General features: G+C 36.0%; 1 long non-coding RNA gene across 1 annotated transcript in view; it reads right to left on the minus strand.

Moving 5' to 3' along the window:
• The window catches only part of LOC109328414, a 13,602-nt gene continuing 11,319 nt past the window's right edge, over positions 3,955 to 6,237 (minus strand). The window contains exon 3 of the long non-coding RNA XR_002105436.1: positions 3,955 to 3,965. This is a non-coding gene — a long non-coding RNA (uncharacterized LOC109328414). The remainder of the gene's footprint in view (positions 3,966 to 6,237) is intronic.

Below are 6,237 nucleotides of genomic sequence, written 5' to 3' on the forward strand. Positions count from 1 at the left end.
CCGAATATTAACCGACAATACTCAGGCATGGTCTCATCACGAATGTTTCGCTGAAAAAGTCACCTCATGTTCCCGAGTGAAACTTGTTGAGCAAGCAAGCAAAAATACTCATCTTTTACGCAAATATCCATAAACCTCTCACTTACCCATCTCACCATTATTATTTGAATTATTCTTTGGCTCTTCATTTCATTCTTCTAGTTCTTCATTTGGATTTTCTCAACAACTTCAAGGTAAACTTCATCCCTTTTGTTCTTAATCTCTTAGAAATCTAACCGTTAGTTGCTTACGAAATTTTAGTATGAGGATCATACGAATGATACGAATGTTTTCAACCGTCAACATTTTCTAAAAAGCTTCTTATCTCTTGTTATACGCAAGAACGCAAAAACTGATTTTTTGCAAATTTAGAAATCGATGTTTTGAAACCATGAAATATTATTGTTCATGGGGTTGTTTTAGTGTTTGAAAATATGCATGTTATTTATGTTGATGAAAGATGATGATTTTGAAATCAAAGAATTTTTTAAATCAAAAAGTCGTTTTGATCACGAGATCAATCCTTGTAAAAAGGTGTTGAAATGATCTTGAACACGATAGGAATTGGGAACAAAACCTTCGAGCATAAATGGTGGTTCAAGAATATGAATCTTGGACCGGATGAATGAAAGTCTCGGATGTTCTTACAATGAATTAAAATGATGTCTTTAGCTTAGAGTTGGTAGGAAAATGATTTAACTCGTGAATCGATGATTGGTTTGCGTGTTTAGTTTCAAGGCGTTCGAATGCGGACAACCTACGCATTCACGGAAGGGAAATCAACCGCGCTACAACTCAACATGAGAGAGAATACATCGTGACATAGTGGTGTCAGAATATGACACCCGAATCTCCCAACTACCTCAAAAGTTGGGAGTTATTTCTGTTTTTGTTAGGAACTCGTACTTAACCAAATGATTTCGTGTCTGGATTAAGTACAGATGTTTCCATAGGATATATGCCCCTGGGATAGTATAAAATATCAATTCTTGTGGTTGTAATCCGTGAAGGAACACCACTCGAGAAACTAAAACGTGTAGAGATCGAAAATAATGGATATTTTTGATCTAGTAACCCAAAAGGGCGAGGAAATAGTCCCGACAAGTGGACTACCCTCACCTGGGCGAGCCAGCCTCGTTTGGGTGAGGGGGAGGCAGTGGCTAAAACCCCCAATATTGGTGTAAGGATGGATGAAATAAGCATATCCTACATACATTGAGAGTATGAATATTGATCCTCATGATTCGAGTTATAACATCATTTCATCATTGTGCATTATGTCTATGATCTATATTGTGTATATCATGTGTGTATGTCTGGATGTGATATTCTATGTAATTCCACACCGTCAATGAATTATATTCATTAGATGTCTTACTATCTCTTCTTTTCTTTTCTTTCTGCTTGTCTTCGGTTCGCATTCTCGTTCAGATGGACCGTATGGTGATAATTCGGAGTTATCGATTCTCGATGTCCCAAGAGGGGGCATGGCGTAGTCATGGACATAGATACACCTACACAGGACCTTGTGCCTTAGAGCTGGAGATGGTTTGTGATGGTTTCCCTTCACAACATGCAGATTTGGAGGCTTCTTTCACCTTACCGGCTTGGAGATATACACCTACTACAACATCCATTCAGTCTATGATTCCTCACGAACCCACTGATGTTGGACCATCTACTAGGAGACGGAGTGGAGACGATGTGCCCGATTCCCCACCAGGGAAGAGAGTTTATATATGGATGTTACCCGATCTTTAGGCAGATGCTGGAGTGGGAAGAAAGTCATAGGGTTCGTTTAACAAAGAAGAACTGGAAGCCGAAGAGGAAGATTGTGTGGAGTTGGCCTGTATAGAGGACTCCATTGAGGTGGTGGACCTCTCTTCTGATTCTGAGAGGAACGAGGATCCCAACGAGTGTCCTAGTACACCCTCTAACCCTAAAGCTAGTCACTAATGGTCATCTGCATTTCTAGTTGCCTTGAGGTCGGTATATGTGTAGATATTTTGGTTGTTTTGAATAAATGAGACTATTGTATATATATTTAGTTTGGACCAGGATGTATTCTGCTTTGCTTTTGTATAAACGTTTTCAGTTAATTTCAAAAAAGGATCATTCCACGAATTATTGTTGTCCTTTCCGCATTTTAGGTTATTAAATGTGATGTCCCGAAAAGGAATTAAATATAAATGAAGAGTTTTGCATTACAAAAAAAAAACAATTCACCCACTTTTGGGCAATATTGTTGGAAATTTTTGGGGCGTTACATTCGGAGCTACCGATTCTTGATGTCCTAGGAGAGGACATGGAGTAGTGACAAACACAAATATACCTACACATGCCATTGTGCCTTAGAGCTGGAGATGGTTTCTGACGGCTCTATACAGCGCTTACCCTTACATCATGTGGACTTGGAGGCTTCTCTCACTTTACCTTCTCGGATATTTGCACCTATTGCACCACCAATTCAGTCTTTGATTCCTCACGGACTAACTACAGCGGGACCATCTACTCAGGAGACGGAGTTAAGGCGATGTGCTCAATTCCCCACCAGTAAGGAGTGCTGCTCGACGGATGTTGCCCGATCTTCAGGCAGATGCGGGAGCGGGAAGTAAGTCACAGGGTGCGTCTAATGATCTAGAAGAGGAGATGGAGGTTGAAGAGGAGGAGCTGGAAGTCGAAGAGGAGGATTGTGTGGAGTTAGTCTGTATAGAGGACTCCATTGAGGTGGTGGACCTCTCCTCGGATTCTGAGACAGATGAGGACCCCAAAGAGTGTTCTAGTATACCTACTAACACCAGAGCTAGTCACAAGTAGAAATTCCATTTCTAGTTACCCTTGAGGCGGGTATCTATGTAGGGTACTTTTGATGCTTTAAATAAATCAGTGTATTGTGTATATTTTCAGCTTGGCCAAGGATTTATTCCGCTATGTTTTTGTATAAACATTTTCAGTTATTTCCAATAAAGAATTATTTCACGATATATTAAGTGGCTTTAGGTTACCATTAGGTAACGATCATTGTCTTTTCCGCAATTTAGGTTACTTAACGTGATGTCCCGAAAAGGAGTCAAATGTAAATGAAGAAGTTTTACATTACAAAAAAATTACTCATTTTTAGGTAATATTATTGGAGTAATTTTTGGGGCGTTACACTCAACAATTCAAGTATTGTTTGTGCACATAGCCTTTTCATGCACACCACTAAACAATGGTTTCTATTAAAATAAGTTTTCAACTTTACAAGTCTTTCAATTGCACTCATAAATTAAAATAAATATCAAAGAGAAAGAATGATAATTTAATAGCAAATGGATTAACACATATGCTCAATATAGCATGATGTTATTAAATAAAATATGAATATAGTTCTTGAAAAAATTAGAGCGTTAAATGATACTCATTTTATTTGTGTATTGTCAGATCTTGTTCTACTCTTCTTCAAACGCTAAGGCAATTTATAGATTCGGAAATTAATATAATCGTTATTATAGCCATTTAACTTCAGTCAAAGCTTCTTCTTGAAATTAATATATGGTAATACTTTGTCTTCTCTATAGCTTAATTTTTTCTTGTATTTCTATAGTGATATGTTAAATTTGATTTCAATGGAAAATTTAATGTTTCATGATTGTTGAAGCTTTCTGATGGAAGAGAGAGAATTGTGTATTATCAAAAGTTGGTAATCAACAGATTTTTTCGTATTTTGTACTGCGCATTTTCTTTTTGCAGTAATAAAGTACATTTTGTCTTCTTATTTTTTAATTAAAATCATGTCCTTAGAGATGTTTTTTTGTTCCTTCTCGATGTGACATAGTTGATCCTTCATTCTTCTTTGATTGACAAGTAGAATTCTTCACATGAAGATCACATCTTTCTCAATGGAGCATTCTTGTGTAGAGATGTTGACTAAGCTTCATAAATATCTTAAATACAAAAGAGTCTTGAATTCATATAGATCTTCATTATAGACAGGTTTTTAGCAAGACGTGTCATGAATATCGGCGAGTCTTGATCACAAACGGGTCTTGCACATAGATAAGTCTTGATATCTATATTTCCTTGTTCGAATATGCAAAATTATTAGTTCTGATTTCGTTGGACACTTAAATTAGAAGATTAGAACGTTCAGACAATTAAACATAATCTTACTTAATGAGCCACCACCTACACCTCTTGGTCTTGATTAGTTTTGGAATCATCAAAACTTAAAGGTTTAAATATTAGAATGTGTTTAGCGACTTTAAGGCTTATCAAAATGAGCCACCACCTACACCTCTTGGTCTTGATTCCTTATACACCAAATGGACATAGACCATTCCAAAGCCAAATGTGACCTTAGTACTTCAAAACCAAAAACCTCATCTTGCTTCATTTTCATACATAGGATTGATGATTATATGATAAAATCTTGTTTTGTTTGTCCCTTTACCTACTTTATATGATTATTCAATGATAATTTATATATTGGATTGATTGTGGAATATTTGATGAAATAAGATTACTAGGACTCTGAAGGAGGAAATGAGATTTTGTTGCAGCATTAATAATTGTTGAACAATGTTGGTAACAAGTAATAAAGTAAAATGGGAGAAAATATTAAGCAGAATAGAGAAGAAATATATTAACGAAGTTTAGTCAATTGTACCTACATTCCCATGAACATTGAAGGATGACTACTTTATGTGTAGTCTTCTGCTTGGACCCAATACATAACCCAAAAAGCTCATAAACTTTTTGAAATATCTTTCAGCTGGCGGTGATCCCATACATGCCTTGGCCAAGGTTTGAAATTTAGCATAAGATTTATAACCCAAACCCTTAGTACACGATTGTGAGTCATATTACACCCTATTATACGGTCGTGGTCACCAGCACACTATGATCGTGGTCCTCTTAGTAACTTTGTGTCTTCTAGTGCTTCGAGAATACGTTTGTGTATCCTCACACAACTTAATCGCGTTTCACTTAATATGAGTCATTCATGAAAGTGCGCATGTCAAGAGGAGCACTTTGGAAAGCTTGCTCACTATGTGTTTTGGTTTTGATGAGCACAACTTGTGTTTCACAAGAGCTTGAAGATCATCAACAAACCAACATGCTTAAGTCTCAAGATTGGTATTAGACTTAGACTAGTAATTAGTTTAGGTTGAGTCTAAGGCTTAGGTAAACTCAATACATGTCTCATATGCATAAAACATTAAATCATTTTATTTTTGAGATATGTCATTCATAATATGTTCATGCATCACATATATACATGTTATCTGTGCATCCTAGGCATAAACTTAGTGTTGAACATGTATAAGTTAAGTGCATAACGTATTTGAGTTTTGCAATTTAAAAATACACTTGGAAATATGCAGTTAATCGATTAAGGTGTGTTTTAATCGATTAACATAAGTTTTTGAAAAGCAGTTGGAACAGAAAACTTGGAAAACCGAATCAGTACAATGGTAACACGTTAATCGATTAACCAAAGATTTAATCGATTAACTGGACTGCAGAGTGGATTCTTTATAAACTGCGTTTTCAGAACTCAAGCCATAACTTGCATGTTAGATTTTAAGATTTAGAGAGTTGGAGCATATTTCGTGTTAATTGTTGCATCTATATGACATTGCATTTGTGAGATTAGAAAAGAGAGAATTATATGCTTTAGGATTGAGAGGCATTACACGTTTAATTTCTCATCATTTCATCCCACATGTTCATGCATTCATTGATGTTTTTGGAAAGATTTCATATTCTGTAAAATATGTTTTTTACTAATGCATTATCATGTTATATGAGACTTGTGTTAGAGTTGTGGAGTAAGATCTTAATTGTTTAATTTGAGCGTTGTAATTGCTTTAGATTACTCTATGTTTTGTTGTAAAAAAGTGTTGTAACTTTGGGAATCTCAAGGTGTCTTACTACCAAGGAGATTGTGTTGTATCTTCATTAGCTTAGAGATCTTAATAGAAAGAATAGGTTCTTGGCTGGGGCTACACCGCAAGAAAGGTTTTCTTGGGCGGTAGAAAAGGAGTCAAACCAAGGGATAAGGTTCTTTAGTTGTCAAGAAAGTGTCTAAGTGTTGTAATTGAAAGAATTGTTTGTAAAACGCTATTTCAATTATAGTGAAGAAAAATCTCCCAGATCAGCCGGGAGGCCTGAATGTAGTTTGCAAGTGGACACGCAAACGAACCAGGATAAAAA

This window comes from Lupinus angustifolius, chromosome LG15 (assembly GCF_001865875.1).
Source record: "Lupinus angustifolius cultivar Tanjil chromosome LG15, LupAngTanjil_v1.0, whole genome shotgun sequence".
In the NCBI taxonomy this organism is placed as follows: domain Eukaryota; kingdom Viridiplantae; phylum Streptophyta; class Magnoliopsida; order Fabales; family Fabaceae; genus Lupinus; species Lupinus angustifolius.